Source organism: Diabrotica virgifera, chromosome 3 (genome assembly GCF_917563875.1).
Source record: "Diabrotica virgifera virgifera chromosome 3, PGI_DIABVI_V3a".
Lineage (NCBI taxonomy): Eukaryota > Metazoa > Arthropoda > Insecta > Coleoptera > Chrysomelidae > Diabrotica > Diabrotica virgifera.
This window is the reverse complement of record NC_065445.1, coordinates 200,067,708-200,082,333: the sequence shown is the minus strand read 5'-3', so window position 1 is coordinate 200,082,333 and position 14,626 is coordinate 200,067,708.

Below are 14,626 nucleotides of genomic sequence, written 5' to 3'. Positions count from 1 at the left end.
TGAATATAAATACAATAATTATTGTATGTAATTTATTGTAAATATTTGTAGTATCAAAGTTTCCTTCTTTTTTTTTTCTTTATAAATTTTCAAAAAAACTCAAAGTAGTACAAAAATGGCCTGTCTAAACCCTTTCAGTCATGAATTTTTGTTGGCAAAGATAAAAATTTAAAACTTGGAGGTTGAAATATATGATTTTTTAAAGATCTATAAACAACAAATTTCGCCCATTAACATTATTATGCCTAGTACAACGTACAGAGACGATGTTCGTTGAGACGATCACAGTGATTCAACGTAATGGTAAAAATTGGGAATTATCTATCCCTGGGGCTTAAAAGTTGATGTTCGTTTAAACGAACATGGTGACTGAAGGAGTTAAAGTAAACTATTATGACACGTAGGTATACATTTTTTCGTAATGCACAATAATACTTTAGGGTTCTATTTTTTAGTTATACATATTTATTTCTTTATTTTTTAGTTGAATTTATATTTCAGCTGAACAAGTATTGTATTATAATGCTGAATTTATGATATAATTTTGCTGCTGCAGCTGTCATGCCAGCTTCAAAATATGATATAAATAACTGATTTGTATCGTCACAGCAACGTAGTAAACTTAAAGACTGAGCCACATTTCCTCTATGTGAATGATTGAAATTAATGTTTATCACAAAAGTTAAACCTCTTTTTATTAATGGTGAGGTTTTTGAAGTACTGCTTGTTGCTTTCAAAAATTTAATACTTGTATTTGCCTTACAATTGAAGTTTCTAGTTGCTTCTATTATTTTGTTTCTTGGCTTATTCTTTTTTGTTAGGTGACAAACATTATATACCTTGCTAAACTCAAATCGTATAGGTGTAGAATAGCGCCTATTCATTATCAAATTTGTTTTGGTTTCTGCAGAAAATTTGTTAATAATATAAGCACACATGTCATCGTAGTTACCGGTATAAGACAACGAACAGTTACTGTTTTTTTCAAATAAATTTTGTTCAAACAACAGAATTTCAAAATCTTGCGAGTATAAATAAGAACACTTTTAAACTGCTCCATCACGTTTACATCGATTTAAATACACAACAACACAACCCTCAAAGCCAATTTGATAAACAGCACTTGCAACTAATAGACCCAGTTCTATGCATTTGTTTGTAGCATTCCAACGACACGTTTCGGTGCAAAAAACCCGTGCACATTTCGGAGGTTGGCTATTTCAAATCAACACCTTTTTGGAACTAAATATTTAAACCGTTTTGGTGTCAATTTCAAAACCGCACTGTCTTGAGATGAACTCGTAAACGGAAATACGCAGCCCGAGCGCCCTCCCTGCCATAATAGTCCAAGCTGTGGGTGAAAAATAGGTCGAGTTCAGGATATAATTCAGAAATTTTTGAAACCTCTCAGGTGTTGTAAAGGACCATGCCAGGAATAACTTCTACTAAAATGTAACCAAAAATTTTGTGCGGTTTTTTATTTACGACGTTTTTCATTTGTTAAATTTGCAATTTTTAAATATTTTTAATTTTGCAGCTTAGGATATTCATTTTAGAGAAAAACTTTTAAATAAAAAATTGTAGTAAATTAAAAAACCTACAATTTGAGCTATGGCAAGTTTAATTTCGTTAATACGTTATTGCAAAACAGCCCGCGAAATGTCCAAAATGGCCGTTTTTTGCAATTGCGTTATTGTAAAAATAACTTTTATTTATTTTTTAAGGCTTTAAAATGAAGAAAATTCAATACCAAACATAAAAACAATTTGTAGAGCCCGATTGGTGATTTTGTTGCTTAGATATTATAACTTGTTTATCAAAAGGGGTCAAATGTTAAAGGCTGTGACTTTTTGAAAAACAATCGTAGAGAATTAATCGAAGATCCACTCTCTTTCTAAAGACTTATATTTTCATATTCTGAACATTTAGAACTGAAGCCGCCCCTGTACATCCTGAGTTTCTAACTTGCAGATTATTGTTGCTGAAGACAAAATAAAGATTCAAAACAAAATAAAAATTTTCTACGACCAACTGAAGCCGAGATAATTGTTTTTGTTTTCTTAAATCGTAGTGACTTTATTTATAACAATTAAGAAATTATTTCACAGTCATTGACTAAAGAAAGACTTATATTATCTTAAAATAAAAATTATTTTAAACGAAAATTACATTTAATTATTAAAAATGATTTTTAAAGTGGAATGGAAATTTATTTTTCTTTTCGAATGTGATTTATTGTGTCGGTTACCCTTAGCAACGGTGGGCAACTTATAGTACATTGAATCATGGTTTTTGCTTTATATTTTAAAGCACCGCTTGGATTGACATGAAATTTGGCAAACACATAGATAACATGTCAAAGAATAAAAATGATATAGGGTATTTGTGTGCTTTTGCCCTGGGGGTGAGTTTCACCCCTTATTAGAAGTGAAAAAATATACGTTCAAAATAAGTTCGGAAATTGATAAAACTTCTAATTCTAAGCATCTTTTGTTCTATAGCATTTTGTCACTAAGTTAATACTTTTCGAGTTATTTTACTAGTAAATACCTTCATTTTTCAACAAAAAAAAAACATGTTTTTAGGCGGTTTTTGACAAATAACTTAAAAACTAGGTATATTGTTGAAAAAAACATTCTTAACAAAATTATAGCACATTAAAAATTGAAAAGAATGATGTATGCATGAACTCTCTAGACCCAGTAGAAACAAAATTTTTGTTAATAAAAAATAGGATCATATCCGCCAAATCTCAAAGTGAATTATTTTCAACGAGAAAAATCATTATACCTTTTTTAAAGTGTTTAAAAAATATGTGTATCTGTTTTTTAAAAAATTTGTAGCATCAAAAATAAGCATGTTACGCTCAAAATAGAGTTGGTCTCCTTTTTTTTTGTCAAAAAACTCGGGAAAGTCACCTCCTAATTAGCATCAAAAATGAAATTAATCATTTTTACCTTATAAGTTGTTTTACTCGTGTATGTAAGTCTGTAAGTTTCATCGCTTCAAAGTGCTTATTTTTGATGGAGCTGTAGTTGAAAAGACTTGAACTAGTCAATAATAACGAGTGTATGCAAATTTAGAACAGCCATATCTTGACCAATTTTTGCCTTACAAAAAAAAACAAAAAATTCGAAATATTCAGAAAAGCAAAAACAACATTTATTTACTCTTTCTAATTTTTGATTTCAAAATTAAAAATTAATACAGATTTACTTTAAAACCAATTTTTTTAAATAAGATTTTTGAACCGATGATACGTACAGATCATATAAATAATACATGGACAAAGTAACTTGTGAACTGGTTACGATTAATTTGTAAGGTGGTAATTAGGGGGTGATTTTCCCGAGTGTTTTTTGACAAAAAAAAGAAGATTGACGTTATCTTGAGCGTAGCTTGCTTACTTTTGATACTAGAAACTTTTTTAAAAAACAAAAAATAATATTTTATTAAACACTTTAAAAAAAAGTTTTAATGAGTTTTCTCCAGAAAGTGCATTATTTTCGGGTTATTTCACGTTGAAATATTCACTTTGAAATTTGACGGATGTGAACCTATTTTTCATTAGCTAGAACTTTGCTTCTGCTGGGTCTAGGCAGTTCATACATACACCATGTTTTAAAATTTTTAATGGGCTATATTTTTGCTAAGAATGTTTTTTCAATAAAATACTTTTTGAGTTACTTGCAAAAAACCGCCTAAAAACGTGTTTTTTTTTTTTGTTGAAAAATGAACGATTTACTCGCAAATAATTCGAAAAGTATTCTAAATGAAAAATGCTATAGAATAAAAGTTTCTTAGAATTAGTCGTTTTATCCATTTCCGGGCTTATTTTGAACGTATATGTTTTCACAACTTATAAGGGGTGAAACTCACCCCAGGGCAAAAGTACACAGAGGACCAATATCATTTTTATTCTTTGACATATTATCTATGTGTTTGCAAAATTTCATGTCAATCCAAGCGGTGCTTTAAAATATAAAGCAAAAACCTTGATTCAATGTACTATAAGTTGCCAACCGTTGCTAAGGGCAACCGACACAATAAATCACATTCGAAAAGAAAAATAAATCTCCATTCCACTTTAAAAATCTTTTTTTTTTAAATTAAATGTAATTTTCGTTTAAAATAATTTTTATTTTAAGATAATATGTATGTCTTTCTTTAGTCAATGACTGTGAAATAATTTCTTAATTGTTATAAATAAAGTCACTACGATTTAAGCAAACAGAAACAATTATCTCGGCTTCGGTTGGTCGTACAGAATTTTTATTTTATTTTTAATCTTTATTTTGTATTCAGCAACTAGTGTTGCCCAAAATCGGTCTTGGTCTTGCAGTCTTGGTCTTGTTCTTGCATTTTCGCAAGACCAAGACCAAGACCGCTTTATTTTAGCAAGACCAAGACCAAGACTGACCGTGCAAGACTTGAGCAAGAACAAGACTAAGCCTGCAAGACTCTTGCGTCTTGCAGTTAGGATTGAGTGTCGTTTTAGGGAATATACAGTGCGTCCATAAAGAAACGCATAAATTCATTATTTCGTAAACCGGCGACTTTAAGGAAAAATCCCGACACAGGTCGATTTTTATTTTTACTTTTCGATTTCTTAGCATATATATATCATACGAGTGACGTCATCCATCTGGGCGTGATGACGTAATCGATGATTTTTTTTAATGAGAATAGGGGCCATGTGACAGCTTATTTGAAAGGGTATTAAATTCTCTATTCCATGATATAAACATTAACATAATTATTTATACAAGGTGTTCAAAAAACATTTTATTAATTAAAATAATTTAGACAAAAAGAAGAATGTATGTAATTTATCTAATTCAAAATACGTTTTAATGTTGTCAGAAAATAGGAAAAATGTTTATTTGACAAATAAATATTGTTTTTCGCTTAAATTCAATGTTACAGCTTTCACCCACCTGCCTCTTGCCAGTTTGAATATTTCGTTTAAGCGAAAATCAATGTTTATTTTTCAAATAAATTTTTTTTTCGGTTTTCTGACAGTAGTAAAACGCATTTTGAATTAAAGAAATTACACACATTGTTCTTTTTGTCTCAATCATTTTAATTAAAAAAATGTTTTTTGGAACATCCTGTATAAATAATTATGTTAATGTTTACATTAGTGAATAGAGAATTGAATACCCTTTCAAATGAGCTATCACACGACCCCTATTCTCATTTAAAAAAATCATTGATTGCGTCATTCGCCCAGACGAATGACGTCACTAGTATGATATATATTCCGAAAAATCGTAATTTAAAAATAAAAATCGACCTGTTTCAGGATTTTTCCTTAAAGTCGCCGGTTTACGAAATAACGAATTTATGCCTTACTTTATGGACGCACTGTAGTAGTTCGGGTATATGCTTAGAGACTATGAGATGCAAAAAAGGTAAAAAAATTTGGAAAATTGGACTTATGCGCATTATGAACAATACAATAAGCATACATAGCGAATCAAAATATACATTAAAAGACCACGTGACATATTTATTTGACACGTACTCAGAGGTCATAATAAATTTGTACAATTTAAAAATAAAATATTTTATAATACATTCTTTCTTATATATAGCAGACGACGCCTTCGCTCTGAAATTCGTTGTAATTGTGTAGATTTTGAGAATAGGTCCTTTCATAAAATAACCTTGTGTTTTGACGCCGACAGTAATAAATATCTTTTGAAACTTGTTATGATGTCACCAAAGCTGATATAATACGACAGCCACTTAATTGTTTTTCCTTATCAGTTTAAAGACTAAAGACTATCGTAGGTATATAAACTTTTTGCAGAGTGTGCAATTATATCAATGGGTCAAACAAAATACCATTCTAGACAAATATTCTTTAATACAGTCAAGTTTATGCCCTTTATTGGATTGTTTGTGTTGTAACCATGCTTTAGCACATGTAAGGTCATTAAATGCAAATGTTTATTAAGAAACAAACTGACTCCCATGGGACATCGTAGATAGCTATAGGCAGGGATAGTTTAGATCGTGGGTTCAAACCCCACCCGATGTGAATTGTTTATATATTTATGAATTTGGTTGGTTTTGTAACTAAAGGCAACAGAATCATGAAAATTGGAACGAAGGGGTTTTAAAGAGCGATCTATTTAATGAAAATATTTTCATCTATTTCCTACTTCCGGTTATACCGGAAGTTGCTTATAACTTCATTTTTTTGAATGGGACACCCTGTATATTTTTACCTACATTTTTAAATTCTCCTCGATGTCTTCGTTGTTAAAATGTTTTGTAATATTATATAGGGGAGTTTAAAAGAGAATTAATTACATTTTTTTTCTTAATTTCGCAGCAATATTCACACCCTGTAGAATTGTAGTAGTTTGACATTCAAAACTATATTTATGTTCAGATGATTTTTAATATAATCTACTATTGTTAAGAATTGTTAGTATACCCCATTCCACGAATATACGACTCTCTTGGATTATTGCGACAACGAATATTTTACTGGAGTAAATATTAGAGAAAAATACTTTCGTACTTCTTATGTTGCGTACTAAAATATTCGTCGTCGCGATAATACAAAACAGTCGTATATTCGTGGAATACGAATACACCATATAGCTAAATTTTTAATTTTAGAATACAGGGTTGGTCTAAACTCGGAATGAGTATTTTCTGAGTTTGCTTAATTGGAGCACCCTGTATTTTAGTATTGTAATGATATAATATGGTAATTTTTTATTTCTTAAGCATTTCCTATACCTAACTACTTTAGTTTGTGAGTTATTGGTGATTCAAGCCAAATATTATTTGCAACAAAAAATATGTGAAATTGTATTAGGTTAGCCGTGAACATAAAATGTTCGCAAATAATTCAATAGGAAATAATTTTTCGGAAATAGATACATATTAATCTAGAGTCTAGAAGTCTAGACTGATCCAAAAAATTACCAGTAATATTGTTGAGCTATTAAAATACCTACGTAGTTAAGATTGTTAGTGCGATTAACAATTAAGCACAAATTAAAGCAGTTAGGTATAGAGAATGCTTAAGAAATAAAAAGTACCATAAAACATTTCATTACAATACTAAAATACAGGGTGTTCCATTTAACAAAACTCAGAAAATATTCATTCCGAGTTTCGACCAACCCTGTATACCAAATTCAACATTTAGCTACACTAATAATTTTTAACAATAGTAGACTATATTAAAAATGATTTGAACATAAATAAAGTTTTTGATGTCAAATAACCAATTCTACAGGGTGTGAAAACTGCTACGAAATTAATAAGAAAACGTAATTATCTTTTAAACTACCCTATATAATATTACAAAACCTCATATTTCAGAAAGAAGACATGGAAGAGAATTCAGAAATGTAATAATATACAGGGTGTTCCATTTAAAAAAACGAAGTTATTAGCAACTTCCGGTATAACTGAAAGTAGGAAATAGATAAAATATTTTCATTAAATAGACCACTCTTCAAAACACTCCATTCCAATTTTCATGATTCTGTTGTCTTTAGTTCTGGAGATATTTTTAATAGGAAAGTTTATCTGCCTCACCCTGTATGTTAAGTCAAGCTGAAAATGTACCTATACTGTTACGTTGTTCTAAGATCTAAAGTAACGATTAATAAATAGTAATATGCTAGTGGGCAACTGCGAGACTTGTAAGACTCTTGCTGCAAGACCAAGACCAAGACCGGGAGTGCAATACCAAGACCAAGACCAGGTGTATTGGTGCAAGACCAAGACCAAGACTCTTTAAGTCTCGTCTTGGTCTTGCATTTGGGCAACACAATAATCTGCAAGTTAGAAACTCACAGGATGTACAGGGGCGGCTTCAGTTCTAAATGTTTTAACGAAATTTGCCCCCTTATTTTCAAACCCGAAATAAGAGGTTGAAAAATGTTTTACGCATTTATTTACATCAGAATATGAAAATATAAGTTTTTAGAAGGTGGGTGGATCTTGGATCAACTCTCTACGATTTTTTTTCAAGTTATAGCCTTCGACATTTGACCCCTTTTGATAAACAAGTTATAATATCTAAGCAACAAGTTCACCAAACGGGCTCTATAATTTTTTTTATGTTTGATATTGAAAGTTCTTCATTTTAAGGCTTTAAAAAATAAATAAAAAATATTTTTACAATAAATAATGCAATTGCAAAAAACGGCCATTTTGGACCTTTCGTGGGCTGTTTTGCAATAACGTATTAACGAAATTAAACTTGCCATAGCTCAAATTGTAGGTTTTTTAATTTACTATAATTTTTTATTTAAAAGTTTTTCTCTAAAATGAATACCCTAAGCTGCAAAATTAAAAATCTTTAAAAATTGCAAATTTAACAAATGAAAAACGTTATAAATAAAAAAACCGCGTAAAATTTTTGGTTACATTTTTGTAGAAGTTATTCCTGACGTGGTCTTTTACAACACCTGATAGGTTTCATAAATTCCTGAATTATAACATGTTTTTTCACCCACAGCCTGGGGTATAAGCGCTGTATTAGCAATTAAAAGACAATAGTTTACAATAATAAAATAAGCCCAAAATACTCATCGGGAACGGATACAAGGTTTGAACTGGGCCTTGAAAATCGCCATTTTTCGTTTTTTTTTTCAATTTTAAATTGCTTATAACTTGAAAGCGATCAACTTGTAAAAATTGGAAGAGACCTTTTTTGTTAAAAATGGTCCAAAAAACCTTAAAAAAATTCGTCCGGTCCGAAAATATTGATTTTTGCAAATTGTTTAAACAAATTGGGCCCACTTTTCGCGTGGGCGACTTCTTGAACCTTATTCTGGGATGTCTCACGATTGTGATTATGTAAAAAAATATCATCGGAATATTTTTTTCCAATCTAATATATCTGGTAACTAAGGTGGTGGCTAAGGGTTCTTTTCAATGTTAAGTAGTTAAGGGAGAATGAAACATCTTACCTCGAAGAACACCAAGTTTATTCTGTCTTTTTATTATATTATTTTCAACAATCAAACTATGTTCTTGCAATCATGGTTCAATATTTAGAACATCTAATATTTAAACAAACAATGAAGGTAAATGTTAGTCGATATTACACAATCTTGAAGCAGTTCAATATTGGATATTATTTTACATCTATTAATTTATCTTGTAATACTTATGAAAATCTTTATCTCTCTATTCCAGCACACCATCCTTCCTCTGTTTAAGATTTTTTTTATTATCTGATTTATGAAATGAAAAAAAAATCTTAATTGGTATTACGGTGTGTTTACTAACAAATACTATTTTTTATACCTTGGTCAAAATTGTGTCATATTAATACTGACCTATCCAAATGAAAATGAAACTATGTGCAAGCTTGCTTATTTTACACTTTCACTTTTATACGCCAATAAAACACAAACATTACCTTGAAAACATTAAACCTAAATATAAATACATATACATAATTTACAAATATATTTATTAAACTATAAAAAAATAGTCATCGAACATCGTCTATTCTTACTTATTTCTTTTCTTATTACTCGCGAAATTCTACACTCAGTAATTATATTTTATACTTTAACTCAAAGATTTAAAAAGAAATTATAACTTTAACTGTTACACTGTTCATTTACTTTTTTAATTCTAACTCTTTTACTAGACTTTTGTAAGATAATTATTTGGATGTTCTTACTTTTTACATATTCTTTTATTAAAAATTTCTCTCTTTTTCTTCCTCTTCTTCTTGCCCGGTACTTTACTAACACAAATTTTTCTTTTTCTTTATACTTAGTATTTTCTTCACAGTGTACTATTAAACATAAATCTTCTTCATATTTCTTCATTATTTCATTTATCATTTACTTTATAGTTAATATATATCTTCCTTCATATATTCATATTCATATCATTTATCATAATTCTTCATTAAACTCATATTTACTTCATATTTTTTTTCTTCTCTAACCCATACGTGCTCGATGGGTAGTTTTCCGCCACTTTAAATCCTTAAATTTGCTTCCGGTCCTTTCTCCACGTCCTTAGTCGTGGGAAGGTTTGTTCCAAAAAGACAAAATGGATAGTTGTGCGGCTCTAAAATCTTCTACATCTTGCATCCCTAAATTCCTGTCTGATCCGAACTGCTCAGACTTGATGAGAGTCGGTTAGTTTCAAAACACGAAATGAGCATGCTAAAATCTTTTGATGTTCATTTTGTACTTTTTTCCTTGACAAGAGTTGGTTTTTAGTGTCTAAATTGTCCTTAATTAATTATGCTTCTAATAAAAAAAAAATCAGTTATCTCAATAATTCATCATCATAAAACATTAAACATCATATTTATACTAAAATTCGACTGATATTAAAAAAATTTAAATCAAAAACCTGTTATCGGCATCTAAACACTTCAAAAATCAATATTAAAAAAATCAATAGAAAGCTCATCAGCTACCATCGCTGAATACTTAATACTACGTCTGATTCTGGTTTCTGGGTACCCATTAACATATTTACCTAATTTTACATAAAACTATGAATGAGTAAACTTATAATCGATAAAATAATTAAAATTTAACTTTTGGTTCCAATTAACTACAAATAGTTCACTTTTTTCGCGCAAAAGTCACTTTTATAACGTCACAACAAAATAGTCTTATCTCTATTTCTCTGGTATTCATTCAAATATTTAAATATATTTATATTATAGGAATTTAAAGTATATTTATACAATATTTCAATCAACGTTTATACTTATATTCTACATGTCTCAAAATAATGTCTCCTTAGATACACCATTATTTTATCAATAACTTTTTTGTCATTAAATATTCTACTTTTTCTATAACTTATCCTTAGTAACTTGTCCTTAAATTTTTCATTTCGTCCAAATATTCATCGTTTATTTCGATTGCATCTATGAATGCTTTAATCAATCGAATCTTGGTTAGTCTCTGTATCTGAAAATTGATTCATTTAAAATCATATCAATTTTCAATAATTTCAGTCTTACATCATTTCATAGTTTCTTTGTTACAATTCTCCTTTCTAGGTTTCATTTCTTTGTCATAACATCGGTAAATAAAAATTCTGTCAATCTTGATTCTTAATCATTGAGTTTATTCGGGAACTCCTATTTCCGTCGAAATTATTCTTGTCCATTATGTTCGATTTTCCATTTTGTTCCAACATCTTAAAAATATTTTCTTTCCTTTTCTTATTATAATCATAATCCAAATAATAATTCCTTCTATTATATTCTCAATAATAGGTATCTTGATTTATCATAAAACTGTTTCTACACCTTTTTTCTAGGGTATAATAATACAATTCGTAATTTTAAATCGTGTAAATATCTTCTGTCGGCAAAATTCCTTATCATAGTATTTCTTGACCCATGTTTTCGCGGTCAAATAACGTCAACATTTGAAAATACGTAAATATAAATATTAGGGTGGGCCGAAAAAACTAAAATTATTTTTTTTAAGTCGTAATACCGCGGAAAAGTTGCGAATGTATGAGACTAAAAAGGGGTAAGAATTTAAAAAATATCGGTTTATATCTTCCATTCGCGCATGAGCCATAAAGTTTGCCGAAATTGGTAAAAAACTGATTTTTTGCCATAATTTTTAACAGATTAAATTTAGCGTTGATACGTTTGTACTAGTTCATTTTCTCATTCTTAATAACCATACTAACTAAATTTAACCGTGTTATTAAAATCTCTTAACATTTTTCGTTCGCGCATAAGCCGTAAAGATAGCCAAAATGTAAAATATTTGCATATTTCATACACGTTAAATCTTTCGTATTAAAAGTTTTTCCGAACCTAATAGTTCAAAACGTGCCGTATTAGCTTAAAGTAGCTTCCCCTTAAAGGACCGATTGGAGAAAACCTTATTGAATGTGAAAAACGTCCAGTAGTTGCATTCAATAGTATTGAGTGCCAGATACCTACAATTGACAGAAGTCAACTAAGCAAGGATCAGCAATATCTGCTTGATATTTCAATTGCAGTATATTCAGGGATCTGTAAAGAAGACTTGTCCATACGAGATTGTAACGATGCAGAAACACGTTAATTTCTTAAAAGAATTCCATCTCACTTGGAGAAGAAAAAAATCTCGTATCACCCTGTATGAGTGAAATTTCGCCGTGAAAAAGTTCCCAAGTAAGAATCGTAATGTTCCTGCGCTTTAGCGTAGATTGATTTGTGTGTCATTTTTCTTACAGTCTCAAGAATGTTTATGCGATATGGACTATTCGAGAATTTAGGTGTTTACACAAGTGTCTGTTCCCTTGCGGTAAACAAAAAATACGACTGAACCTTGAGTGGGTCATTAGTGTTCACCATAAATATGATCGACTTTACGGTTCTCTTTAGAGTTAATTCGTTTTCCGTGTCAACTCGCATCCAAAGTAAACATTGAGAAATTGATCGAGGTTATCCAATAGCTCTGTTTGTTGTTCGTATTACTTAAGTCAGCTTAATTAGGAATGAATTATGATCAATCTTTTGGCGTGATCTAATGGAAACATCTTGCAAATGTAAACACTTTAAAATTTATTTCTTTTCCAAACTAATAGTCGCATACTCAGGATTTAACGTGGAAGAATGACGACGCAAAAATGTAAATCGTCGTATTCTGTTCTGATTTGCTAAACATTGTGTCATGCAAAACCACAGGGCTTAGCATTGGTTAATATTTGTCATTTGAAATCACGGTATCTCATTTTTGATTGGCTGGACTAACGTTTTGTGATATTTTGGGAGAAATGGTGCTTTTCAGGGTTGTTCATGTTTCTGTAATTGGTTGCGTGATTCGTCAATTATTTCGTCATGCAAAGGACAATATTTGCTTGATTGGTTGGTCGGATCATGGTGTGTGAGCTGAAGGAGGGGTGGTATGTTTTCTAGGATAGGAGCGATGAGGAGGTAGCTAAGAGGAGGATTATCGATTAGCTAACGGGGGAGAGAGGTCGAACTTCTGATGATGTAGTGTCCAGTGATGTCTTCAAAAAACACTGGGAGAGTTTGCATTTAGGTGCAAATATGGAGATTGTGAATTTGGCTGCAGAGTTTGATGTCGGCAGTCAACGACCTTTATTTTCGTCTAGAGGACACCCCCTGTTCCTTTTGGAACACATTTCATATTAATCATTTAAGCAGTTCTTATTAATAACCATGGTGAAATGAAGTCGTGTATTTACGTCACAACAAGTTACTTAAGTTATTAAAACCAGTAAAGCATTGCTGAACTTTTCAAACTAAATACTTTTGTAAATTCGAAAATGTACCACATCAGTATTGTATTTTTGTGGTAGTAAAGTGAAAAGTGCTACGACCGTATACCTGGACTTTGCGTTGGAAGCTGCAGGACATTAAAGCGGAGACACAAAGGTACCTAATTAATGTTGTATTTATTTGTATTTGTGGACAATACCTCTTAAATGTAAAACCAGAAAGAGGTCAACTTTAACTTCTTTTTTTATAATTTTTTGTTTAATAAATAGTATTAATTTTCAATAATGTTGGCTTGTAAATAATTATCCATCTCCCTTCTCTCTGGTCAAGTGAGTAAGAAACAACCAGGTAGGTTTTATTTATCTTTTTTTCTTTATATACTTTATATTTATCTTGAAAAGATTATTTTTATTTATAGTTTATTTTTTAACCAGGAGGAGTAAACTACAAAGACAGATTCACACCCAAGAAAGTCACTAGAATAATAACCAAATACATCTTCTTTTTTGGTTGATCTAGTCGACCCTCAACGGTAATCCATAAATATTATATTAAATAATACGTCGCTAAAGAGTTCCGAAAACAACTGCCTTTTATATAAAAGCAGACTAACAATCTAAAAATTAAAGGAATAACACAGAAAACACAAAAATCGCCGATATAACTTAATTAACCTATGAAATGTCACTAGTGTCAAAATTTGATAAATGTCATTAGTGTCAAAATTTTATAACAGTGGAGTAAACTTGACTGCGGTTGGACCAATTACAAACAAGCAATACAGCGCGGTAAATTTGAATCACTCCTCTTGGTTAAAAAACAAACAATAGTTGCCTTTTAATTTGTTGTTTGTTTTATCTAAAGAGTTTTTCTTTGTCTTCCCTTTTAAAACTAAAAGATCAAAGTGGCGCCCTTTTGGCTTAATATTGATTCATTGTTTATTTAATCCTTTTGTCCATTGTGTACTAATTTAGCTCTAGTAGCTATTTTCCTTTTTTTAATTTTTTTGTCTATTATTCATATATTTCCCAGCTAATAAGAAACTATAAAGAACCACCCCACACCTCTAACCGATTCTGAGCAACGGAGCCTTCGTTCATCCCATATGTGTTGACAATTTTTTCTCCTTTCCATTTTATTGCCACACATAAAAATGACGCTGACCAACGTGGGACAAGATCTATTTTCTTCTTCTAGATCGATTTTATTATTAGCCTTATCGTAGTTAATTTTCCATCCACATTCCTGTCTCTTATGTTACGAGGGGATAACTGAGAGTTAGACATTTTCGTTGAATTTTATTCATCAAAAAAAAAATCTCATGTTTCGTCTACCCCTTTGCTTTCTGTTAGAGCAAATAATGACTAGTGTTTTCAAAATTTATTGCTTTTTTAATCCTACCTT